General features: G+C 47.8%; 1 protein-coding gene across 1 annotated transcript in view; it reads right to left on the bottom strand.

The window, feature by feature from the left end:
• Positions 1-10972, bottom strand: part of COL23A1 (collagen type XXIII alpha 1 chain) — a 380073-nt gene that overhangs the window by 56847 nt on the left and 312254 nt on the right. The window lies entirely within an intron of this gene.

Genomic DNA, 10972 nt, shown 5'->3' with positions numbered 1-10972 from the left:
GTGTTGGGAAGGTGAGCATCACGGAATGCCAGTTTATTAAAAGATGTGTTCTTGTGTTGAGGGAGTACTTGAGTAGAGGTGGGGCCTTGCTCTTTTTTGCTGGCCCTCTATTTTACCAAGCATGATGTCCTTCTCCAGGGACTGGTCTCTCCTGACAACACGTCCAAAATATGTAAGACCAAGTCTTGCCATCCTTGCCTCTAAGGAGTGCTTTGGCTGTACTTTTTCTGAGACAGATCTGTTTGTTCTTTTAATAGTCTATGGGACTTTCAATATTCTTCTCCAGCACCACAATTCAAGTGCATAGATCCTTCTTCAGTCTTCCTTATTCAGTGTCCAACTTTCACACGCATATGAGACAACGGAAAATACCATGGCTTGGGTCAAATCTAAAGAGGCGCTCTCTGGCATCACTATAACTCAGCACTCTCAAGGTACTATTCTTTCCTGTCGGTGACTGAGTCAACAGTGAGAATCCCTCTTCCATGTCCCCAAGAAAGGTCTCGTATTGGCCCAGCTTGCATTTTATATCCACCCTCAGTCCAATCAGTTGTCAGGAAAGCTTCAAGCAATTTGTTGTGTTTGAGATGATCAAATATATTTGATCATATACATATACGTCTTCATATGTGCAGTTCAGTGACATTAAGTGTGTTCATTATGTTATTCAGCCGCCCCGCTTAATGGGGATTGGATTGTTTTTGTGTCTTGCCTGTTTATCTTTGTGTGACTTGACCAGACTATTTTAGTGAAGTTTATTTCACCCCACAGTGTGAAGCCATTGGTGCTGTCCTCAGAGGGTCCAGGCTGGGGGGTAGAGGGCACACCCGGGGATGACAGTAGTTGTAGCAGAGCTTCTCGGACTGTCCTTTCCTGGATCGCTTGGTTAAGTTGTCTCATCTGGTGTTTCACCCTCCCCGTTAGGTTCCACTAAGTGCTGCCTGACTGCTCTACTGTTTTTGACAATGCCCTGGATCATAAATTGCTCAGCAGTCTGACCCAATTAAAGTCAGCAGAGGTAGTTTTTGAGGCCAGCCTTTGAGGTTTGTTCTGACCCCACGAGGGCTCTTCTCAGCTGTCTCTTTCCATGGTTCCTCGGGTGACCTAGCTGGTCTATGGCTTAGATGGTTGCTTTTAATTAAGAGGAGCTATTGTTTTCAAGACTGCCCTTAGGCCTAAATTTCCCTGCACTCTGTTTCAAATAAGGTTAGTTCCTTTAGGGAGCGCTTCGAAGTTCTCTTTCTTCAAGGACGGCCACTCTCCCTGGGCACGCTGTCCTGGGCACCGGTTGGGGCAGTAGCCTCACCACCATGGAGTCTGTGTCCTGTATGACTTGGGGGAAAGGCCTCTTGGGCTCTGGGCTTCATCCGTGGAGTCTGCCTAAAAGTATGGAAGGAGGGACGCAGCACTCGCCAGGACTTTAGTCTTCTCAGCTGAGAGGGCGATGGGCTGAGAAATGCTTCCTGAGCATTGCTGAGACAGGCTGAGAAAGTGCTTACAGGTAACCCTTGATGGGAGTTGAAGGCAGAGTGGGCCTGTTGCCTGGAAAATAGGTGCCTATAGTGGTGCCTCTAGGGACCAGGGTGGGGGAGGTGGGAAGAAGCAGGTTGTGGCTCCGCAGACTCTCCCTGTGCCTAGCAAGTTTTACTAGTTTTTCTTGAATAAATATTTCTTCATTTGCTTTGTGCTTGTGGGACAGTTTGCAGGAACCTTTAAAGGGTGTTTTTCATCGGTGCTGACAGTTTGGTTTGGTTTGTAGAAGAGAAGGTCCAGGGAGCTGGCCACGCCACCATCCTAAAAGTGGCACTCACGATTGTGTTGTTTTAAACCATGTTTACGGTTCCAGGAAGAACCCTGTGACTCCCGAGTCCCTCCCGCTTGCTTCCTTCCCCCCTGCCCCTGGCAACCACTCATGTAATTCCTGTCTTCATGGAATATGTGGTCTTCTGTGACTAGCTTCTTTAACTTAGCATAATGTGTTCCAGGTTCATCACATTGTAGCATGTATCAGTGCTCCACTCCTGCTTATTGGTGAATACTGTTCCCTTGTAGGAAAATCCCACATTTTTTGTGTCTGGACATTTGGGTTATTTTCATTGCTTGGTTATTATTATGAATAATGCTATTAGTAATATTTATGTAACATTTTTTGTTCAAACATATGCTTTTCTATTACCAAAAAACAAAACAAAACAAAACAAAAAACCAAAACCTTTACTGCCATTGTTTTAATTCTGACCCATAATAATCCTACATAGGGTTTCCTGGAGTGCAAACCTTTATGGGAACAAACAGTCTTATCTTCCTCCCTTGGAGTGGCTGGTGGTTTAGAACCATTGACCTTTTGCTTAGCAGCCCAACACTTAACCTCCACAGCCATCAGGGCATTTTTATTATTCTTTGGCATATATATAAAAGTAGAATTTGTGGCCACACAGCAACCACATGCGTTCACATTTTGACCAAGCTCCAGAATGTTTTGACAAGTGGCATGCCAGTTTACAATCCCACCAGGAAGATCCGATGGCTCACATTCTCCCACATTCTTAACATTTGCTATGGCCTATTTTTCAAAAGTAATATTTTATTGCATTTTCAGTGACAAATTAGATAGCCGTGTAACTTCCCATTCAGCCAGGTTTACACAAATCATTTGGGGACGTTGTCTCCGTCCGTCACAACGTGTGAGCATCTTCGTGATTTCTGTTCTAGTGCCTGTGTCCCCGTTAACTGAGTGTCCCTCCCTCCCCACATTCCCATCTGTGCTTGACAGTTGTTGTTGACTATTTGATCTCATATAGGTGAGTTTTAAAAGCCAATTTGCTATTTAGTCCCATGGTGACAGCAGGGATTCATTTCAGTTCAAGGTTTAAGGTGATCTCAGGGCAAGAGACTTGAGCAGGCCTCCAATCTCAACCAATCCAACAGGCCTGTTTTTGTTTTTAAAGAAACGAGGTTATATTTCACACTCCCCCTATGTTACTGTCTTTATGAAGGAGTCCTGGCGGTGTAGTGGCTATGCCTTGGGCCGTGAACTGCAAGGTCAGCAGTTTGAAACCACCAACCGTTCTACAGGAGAAATACCAGGCTTTCTACCGTAAAGAGTTACAGTCTCGGAAACCCACAGTGGCACTTCTACCCTGTCCCGTAACGTCACGATGAGTCGGCCTTGGCTCGATGGCCATGAGTTCGGTTTTTTTATTCTTTTTTGTTTTAACCATGGCAGTCTTGTCTTCAGTTGTCCCAGAACCATTGAAGTGTCCCAGCATCTTTTTGAAAATAGAAATGCCAATAAGTGTACGCATTTTCTCTGGACTCTCAACCCCATGTGTCTATTCACTTGCGGTGTCGCATTATCTCGATGACGTGCAGCTTTGTATTAATTTTGAAAGTTGCGAGCGTGAGGCCTCCAGCTGTGTTCTCTTTCCAGGCGCGTTGGTCCTTACGAGTCCCTGGTATTTCCATGTAAATGATGGGACTTGCCTGTTACTTTCTAGGGGAAAAACCCAGCAGGGATTTGGTAAGGACCACATGGAATCTGTAGCTCAAGTTGAGAGTATCGTCATTTTAACATTGGACTTAATTTTTTGATACTAAAAGTGCATTCTGATCATGAATATAGGACACTTCCCTGTTTATTTGGGTCTTCTTTAATTCATTTTAACAATGCTTTGTAATTCTTAGTGTACCGATTTTACACTCCTTTTCTTAGATGACTGCAAAATAAGATAATCCAAATTAGCTTATCCTTTTCTATGCTGCTTCAGTGGAGTTGCCAGGACAACTTCCTAAAGAACAAACAGGTCTGTCTTGGGAGAAGTACGGCCTGAGTGCTCCATAGAGGCAAGGGTGTCGAGGCATGGTCTTACAGACTTTGGACATGTGGTCAGGAGAGACCAGTCCCTGGAGAAGGACATCAGGCTTGGCAAAGTAGAGGATCAGCAAAAAAGAGGAAGGCCCCCGGAGATGGATTGGGACTGTGACTGCATCAAGAGGCTCAGGCATGGGAACCCTTGTCAGGATGGCGCGGACCGGGCCATGTTTCACTCTGCTGTGCACAGGGTCACTTGGATTAGAAAGGACTTGATGGCACCTAACAATACCAAAAAAATAGAATTGTTTTCTTGACTTGTTCACTGCTAGTGTAAGGAAATATATTGATTCGGGCTCATTGATCTTGTATCTTGAGATCTTGCTGACATCGTTTATTCGGTCTAGTAATTTGTTTGCTGTTGTGTGCTGAAGGGTAATTATGACTCACAGTGACCTAAATAACAGAGCAAAGCCACCTCATCAGGTTTCTTAGGTTGCGATTTTTGTGAGAGTACAGTTTAGCCAAAAAGAGTTCTTTGGGCCTCTACTCAAGGCCTCTCTAAACACAAGAACATGTTGTTACAATAACCTGGCACTCTTAGATACTTCCTGACATGATTGGTGAAGACAAAGTGGGTGCATAAGCAAATGTGGTAAGAAAGTGGATGGTGCCCGGCTACCAAAAGATATAGCATCTGGGGTCTTGTAGTTAAACAAGCAGCCATCTAGCAGAAAAGCAAATAAACCCACATGGCAGAAGCACATCTGTCTGTGTGATCATGAGGTATCAACGGGATCAGGCATCAGGTATCAAAAGATCCAAAACAAATAATTATATCAATGTGAAAGAGGAGGGTGGGAATGGAAACCCAAATCCCATCTGCACTGCAGACAATTGGACATCCCCCCACAGAAGTGCAAGGGTGGGATGATTCAACTAGGGTATAGTACAGCACTGATGAAACACACATCATTTCTCTAGTTCCTGAATGGTTCCATTCCCCCACTACCATGACCCAGTTCTACCTTCCAAATCCGGCTAGACCAGAGGACACACATTGGTACAAATAAGAGCTCTTGACACATGGAATTCAGGAGAGATACAATCCTCAGGAACAGTAGTGGGAGTAGCGATATCATGAGGGATGGGGTGGCAAGGGGGAACCCATCACAAGGTTGGATATATATAGCCCCCATCCCCAGGAGTGTGAATAACAGAAATGTGGGTGAAGGGAGACAACGGGCAATGTAAGACATGAAATAACAATAATATAGAGTTTATCAAGGATTCATGAGGGTGGGCGGGGGGAGTGGGAGGGGAAAAAAGAGGAGCTGATACTAAGGGCTCAAGTAGAAAGAAAATGTTTTGGAAATGATGATGGCAACATTTGTGCATGTGTACTTAATCCAATTCAATGATGGCTTGTTATAAGATCTGTTAGAGTTCCCCAATAAAATGATTTTTAAAAAAAGAGCCCCTTTAGTATTTCTGATAGAGCAGATCTTTTAATGATAAATTTTATTGGTTAAAAAAATCTGATAATGTTTTAAATTCTCCTTCATTTTTGAAGGATAATTTTAATTAAATATGAGTGTGGTAATTATATAATCTGGTGTCAACTTGAGACTATTAAGAGTAAAGGGGTGGAGTTTAGCCTGTCAATCAGGTCGCAGCTTGATGACCTCATTTGGAGGCACAACATAGATAAATAGCTAAGGGGAGGCCAGACTCACACTCACTACCTGCAAGACATTCCTGTTGACAAGCCCCATGGAGCTACACTGATGGAGCTGTTAGGTAGCTTAGCATAGGGACTGGGACATCCATTATGCATGCTCAGAGGTTCAAGCTTCTGGCCAGGAAGGGGTGGTACACCTAGGTGGGCATTACACCTGGATTGGCCCATCTAAGCCAAGTTAATTTGATTCAGCCAATGGGGTCGACCAGCATCATCGACCATGCCTCCCAGTGGGGCCCCTGAAAAGCCAAAGACTGCTCTGATGCTCTTTCCCAGTGGCTCTGACACAGTGCAGCAGGAAGCCGGCTGCAGTCCCAGAGCGGCCAGGCTGTGGTCCGAGTTGCTGAGCCGCTGTCCTACGCACTTGTGCCACTTCTATTCTTTATAAACTCACTTGGATCACAAACCAGGCTTCGGCATGAATTCTTTCTCCTGTGGAAACAAGGACCGAGGTATAATCTCTCCCACAAGAGGTCTAACAGAGCCAGCGTGATAGAGCTGCAGGAGCCACGTGGTGACCCCTGCCAGCACTGAGATGCTTCCACTGCCCCTGAAACCACAAGACTTTCCACCCACTGGCCTGTGATCTTCCTGCATTTGGTGGGCGTCATTGCATGTGTTGCATGAGTCTGAAGAGGAATTTACAGACTGGTATCGGACATATGGGCTAATATAAGACTTATGGATTTGATCTGGACTGGGCTGGGGTGTTTTCTTAATATACAATTGCTTTTTGGTATAAAGTTCTCTATTACACACATATGCGTGTCTCTGGATTTGTTTCTGTAGTCTATGCAGATGGACACAATGCATGTCGGTAGACATCCTTTACCCTTCATTTCCTTGAAAATGGCATCATGCGGCCTTCTGGTCCTGATGGCTTCTGATGAGATCAGCTGTAAATCTGACTGAAGAGCCCTTTATGCAATGCATTTTGGTTTTGCTTCTTTCTTGCTGTTTTTAAGGTTCTCTCTTCATTTTGGCTTTTGACAAGGTAGCTATGCTGTGCATAGTTTAACCCCCTTGGAGTTTATTAGGAGGTGTAGGTTAATGTGTCTCATCAAATTTGAAAGGCGTTAGGCCATTACAATAATTTCTTCAAATCTCCTTTCTGCCCCTTTCTCTCTCATCTTTCTGAGATTCCCATCACGGGCATGTTCCGACACTTGGTGGTGTCCCACCTGCCTCTGGAACTGTTGCTTTTTGCCCTTCATCGTTTTCTGTTTTGCTCTTCGCATTGGTTAGTCTAATTGACCAATATTCAAATCCGTCGCTTCTTGATCCTTCCAGCCTAAACCTGCTGCTGAGCCTCCGGTGAACTTCTCTCTTCAGTTACTGCACGTTTCAAATCCCTAGTATCCATTTAGTTCTTTTAACTGTTTTCTATCTCTATCCATGGTCTCCCGATTTTAGGACAGCATTCTCATGCTTTTCTTGAATTCATTAGACTTGGCTCCCTTTAGTTATTTCAACGTATTCGTAATAGCCAATCTAACGTTTACTACGTTCAATGTCTGGGTTTCCTCGGGGAGCGAGTCAATGGACAGATCTTTGCTCTTTCGTGTGAACCATCCTTCCATGTGTCCCTTTATTTTGTTGGAAACTCAGTGGCCATTTAACGTCCCATTCCCTGTCCTCTCCCCAGGCATTGTTGTCATTTGTTTGGTGGCTTTGGGGGACGATTTCTTTGAAGCGTCTATTCTGGATCCGTTTATCTCTGTGAACTTAGCACGAGCTTCGGCTCAGGAAGATTTCATTGCCTCACCCTCAGTTCCAACTGCCTCTGGACCCTCCGCTCCCCGCTTCATTTGCCCACACCTCCATCTCCCTCTCTCCTCCCCACCCCTCTCCTAGGTTTCCATAAATACCTTGTGGGCATCTCTGGGGGGCATCCAGAGATGCGTCCAGACACAGCTCCATTCCTGAGCAGCTCAAGCTTTGGTGTAAGGAATGACTTGTACGCAGACAACCACCCCATGTGTGGGAGCCGATGGGGGCAGAGAGGAATCAGAGGCTGTGGGAGCCAGAGAAGACGGGTGGACTCCTTGGGGAAGAAGGGCCCTGGAGGAAAAACGACCCCGTCCATCCTCCCTGGAACGAGAGTCCCAGAGAGCAGGCTCAGGGCTCGGTTCCTCCGGCCCAGCCACCTGCATTCCCCAGGCAAGAAATGGACCAGAAAGGAGGCAAGAAATCCATCCCACGACAGAGAGACATGCAGGGCCATGTGGCATTTCAGACAAAGGCTTGTCTTGGGAGCTCAGGATGACCCGCCCCACAGCCCAGCAGGGCCAGGGCTATCTATCTGCAGGCCTGGAATAAATGTCCCAGGCTTCTCTCTCAGCCAGATTCTCGCCCATCGGCAAAGTAAGCCTCTCTGCCTGGGCTCAGCCAGGACAGGAAAAGCCTGGTTTGTCCAAGGGCAGGAGCTGCAGTCAGGATGTGCACGTGTCTGCAACTCTCTAGACACAAACACCAGGCCCAGCCAAAGCTAGCCAGAGGGACAGCTGCTCATTGCTGCCCACACCGGTCCCTGGCAGGCAGACAGAGAGCTCATTCTGGACTCACAGGAGGGAGAGCGGCACAGGTGCCCAGCAGCTGACTTTAGACAAGACTCCCCTGGCAGCCTTAGTTTCCTTACCTGCAAAGCGGGGCTAACCCTATGTTCCTGTCTTGCGGGACTCTGCGAGGAACACCCAAGGGGAAGGACGAGAAGGGGCTCAGCACTGTGATGGGCGCTCCATGACCCCTGGTCTTCAACTGGGGTCATGATTCACATGGGGTTTTGAGAAGGTTGCCTACATTGGATCATTTCATAGCTTGTTCTACAACAAGTTACTACAGACTCCTCCTACTTGCAAAAGGATGTCAGCAGTTTACAATACAAGGCAATAAAACCTTTTATGAGGCTAGAAACTAAGGGCTGAGTGATGAAGTGTGTGGGTGGGTGCGTGGTGATGCCGAAAACTGAAAGATGCTCTAGCAGCGAACACAAAACAGCCTCTGCTCCCGGAGGTCAGAGAGCAGAGAGAAACTCGAAGGGCGCGTGTTCTTACAATGGGTTGCAGGGAGTTCTTATAGAAGAGGCTCTGATGGCCGTAGGGTAAGTACTGGGTTACCAACGGTAAGGTTGGCTATTCAAACCCACCAGCTGCTCCCTAGGAGAAAGAGGAGGCTGCCTATGACTGTAGATTTCAGTCTCAGAAAGCCTATGTAGGGGACTCAATGGTAGTTGGTGTTTAGAGAAAGAGCAAGCTGCTGGATAGGAGGCAAGAAGCCTGGCCCCAGGAGTAAGACCCGAGGCTCTGTGAGAACCGGCCCCGGGCTCTCCTGGGCCAGACAGCTGGATGGTGACGAGCCACCTCTAGGAAGCTTCTCAGAGTTGTGCAATCACCCCCACAACCAATGTCAGAGCACTTTCTTCTCTCTCACAGTCACCCCACCCTCTTCTGTCATATCCTTAGGTAATCGTTGATCCAGGTACTATCTCCAGAGATTTCCCGGGAAGGCTGGTGGTTGGAATCCACCTGGAGTCACCTGGCAACAAAGGAACGATGTCCATACAGTGACCGCCACCGGGACCCCGGGAAGTGCAGATCTTCTGTGACACACGGGGCTCACCCGGTGTCAGAACTGACTCAACAGCAGTGGGCTTGGTTGGAGTTGAGCAGGCCCATGGTGGCGTAGTGGCTCAGTGTTGGGCTGCTAACCACAAGGTGAGCAGTTCAAAACCACCAGCTGCTCTGAGGGAGGAAGAGGAGGCCTTCTATTCCTGTAAAGAGTTACATTCTGGGAAACCCACAGGGGCAGTGCTACCCTGTCCTATAGTCACTATGAGTCCACACTGACTCGATGGCAGTGAGTCTGTATCCACTCATTCATCCTGATCGATATTGACTTGGTGCCAGACTCTGTGCTGGAGCTGGAGATTCTGGGCAATAGCTCCTGGCCAGAGAATTAGAAAGGAGGTCTGGTGGGGCTCTGGGCCAGGTGTGGGCTTGCTAATCATAACGTTGGCAGTTCAACTCCATTAGAGAAACGTGAGCCGGTCTGCTCCTGCAGCTGCTGACAGTCTCTGCAGCACCACTCGGAATCAGAAGTGACTGGATGGCAGTGGGGTTAGAGAGTTCTCAATAAGAAAACAAGCAAAAGCCCCAAGCTCACTGTCACCAAATTGATCCCGGTTCTTCTCGACCCTAGAGGACAGAGTAGAACTGTCCCTGTGGGTTTCAGAGGTTGTAAATCTTTATAGGCATTGAAAGCCTTGTTTTTTTTCCTGTGGAGTAGCTGGTGGATTTGAACTACTGACCTTGTGATTGGTTGGTTAGTAGCCGAACGCTTAAACCACTATACCACCAGAGCCAGTGGGGAATTTTTTCAGGAGCTATATGAGCTAGGCTTGAAGGACTAAGCAGATGAACTCAGGGTCAGGGTGGAGAAGGAGACATTCTGGGTAAGAGAGGGCACAGGATCAGAGGCTCTTGTGAAAGATCAGGGGCTATAGACATGAATGAGGCTGGAGAGAGGGGACCAGGGACACAGAGAGCTATAGGGGGACCTAGAGGGGGCCAAGCATGGGAGTCCCACACTGAGGAGGAAACCTTAGTGTGGGAAGTGTCAGGGGACGGGACCAGGATGATGTCCAGCTCCCTACGCGAACAGTCGCTTGGGGTTAGCAGTGGTATGCTCAGCCATTAAGGACTGGCGGTGAGGACCGGGCTGGAGGCAGAGGGGGTGCGTGTTGTTGGTGTCGGGGTGGTAGCTTGAGGACACCCTACACAAATGCAGAGAAGAAGGGGTGGGAACCTGGGCCACCGGAACATGGAGGGAGCGGGTGGCCAGCAGTGAGGGTCAAGAAGACAAAGACAGACCTACCCACAGGCAGTGCAGACCGGAACACAGGCACACGGACGCCAGTGAGGTCTCATCACAGTAGCCCAAAGAGGGACACGCCGAGTGTCCATCAACAGAGGAATGGGGCAATGAGATGTGGCCTAGGCCTCGAATGCAAACAAATAAACAACAAACAAACAAACAAACAAACAAACACACACACACGCTCACTGCCATCGAGTTGATGCTGGCGCACAGTGGCCCTGGAGGACAGAGCGGAACTGCCCTGTGGGTTTCTGGACCGGAACTCTCTACGGGAGAGTGTCGAAAGCCTGGTCCTTTCCCTGCTGGCAGATGCATGCCAGGGGAGCTCAGTCAGCCCTACAGAGAAATACAATTCTGTACATGGAACGACATGGGGGAACCCGGGAAACATTATGCTGAGTGAAGTAAATCAGTCACAGACGGGCAACGACTGGACGATCCCATTTTATGAAACAGCACAGACATAGGGACCAAAGTCTGTTAGTGGTGACCAAGGGCGGGGCGGGGTGTGTGTGTGTGTGTGTGTGTGTGTGTGTGTGAGGTAA

Source organism: Echinops telfairi, unplaced genomic scaffold (assembly GCF_000313985.2).
Source record: "Echinops telfairi isolate 266 unplaced genomic scaffold, ASM31398v2 ScPeMD7_7469;HRSCAF=8507_0, whole genome shotgun sequence".
Classification (NCBI taxonomy): Eukaryota; Metazoa; Chordata; class Mammalia; order Afrosoricida; family Tenrecidae; genus Echinops; species Echinops telfairi.
The sequence above is the reverse complement of the archived record's forward strand: the minus strand, read 5'-3'. Positions and strand labels throughout refer to the sequence as shown.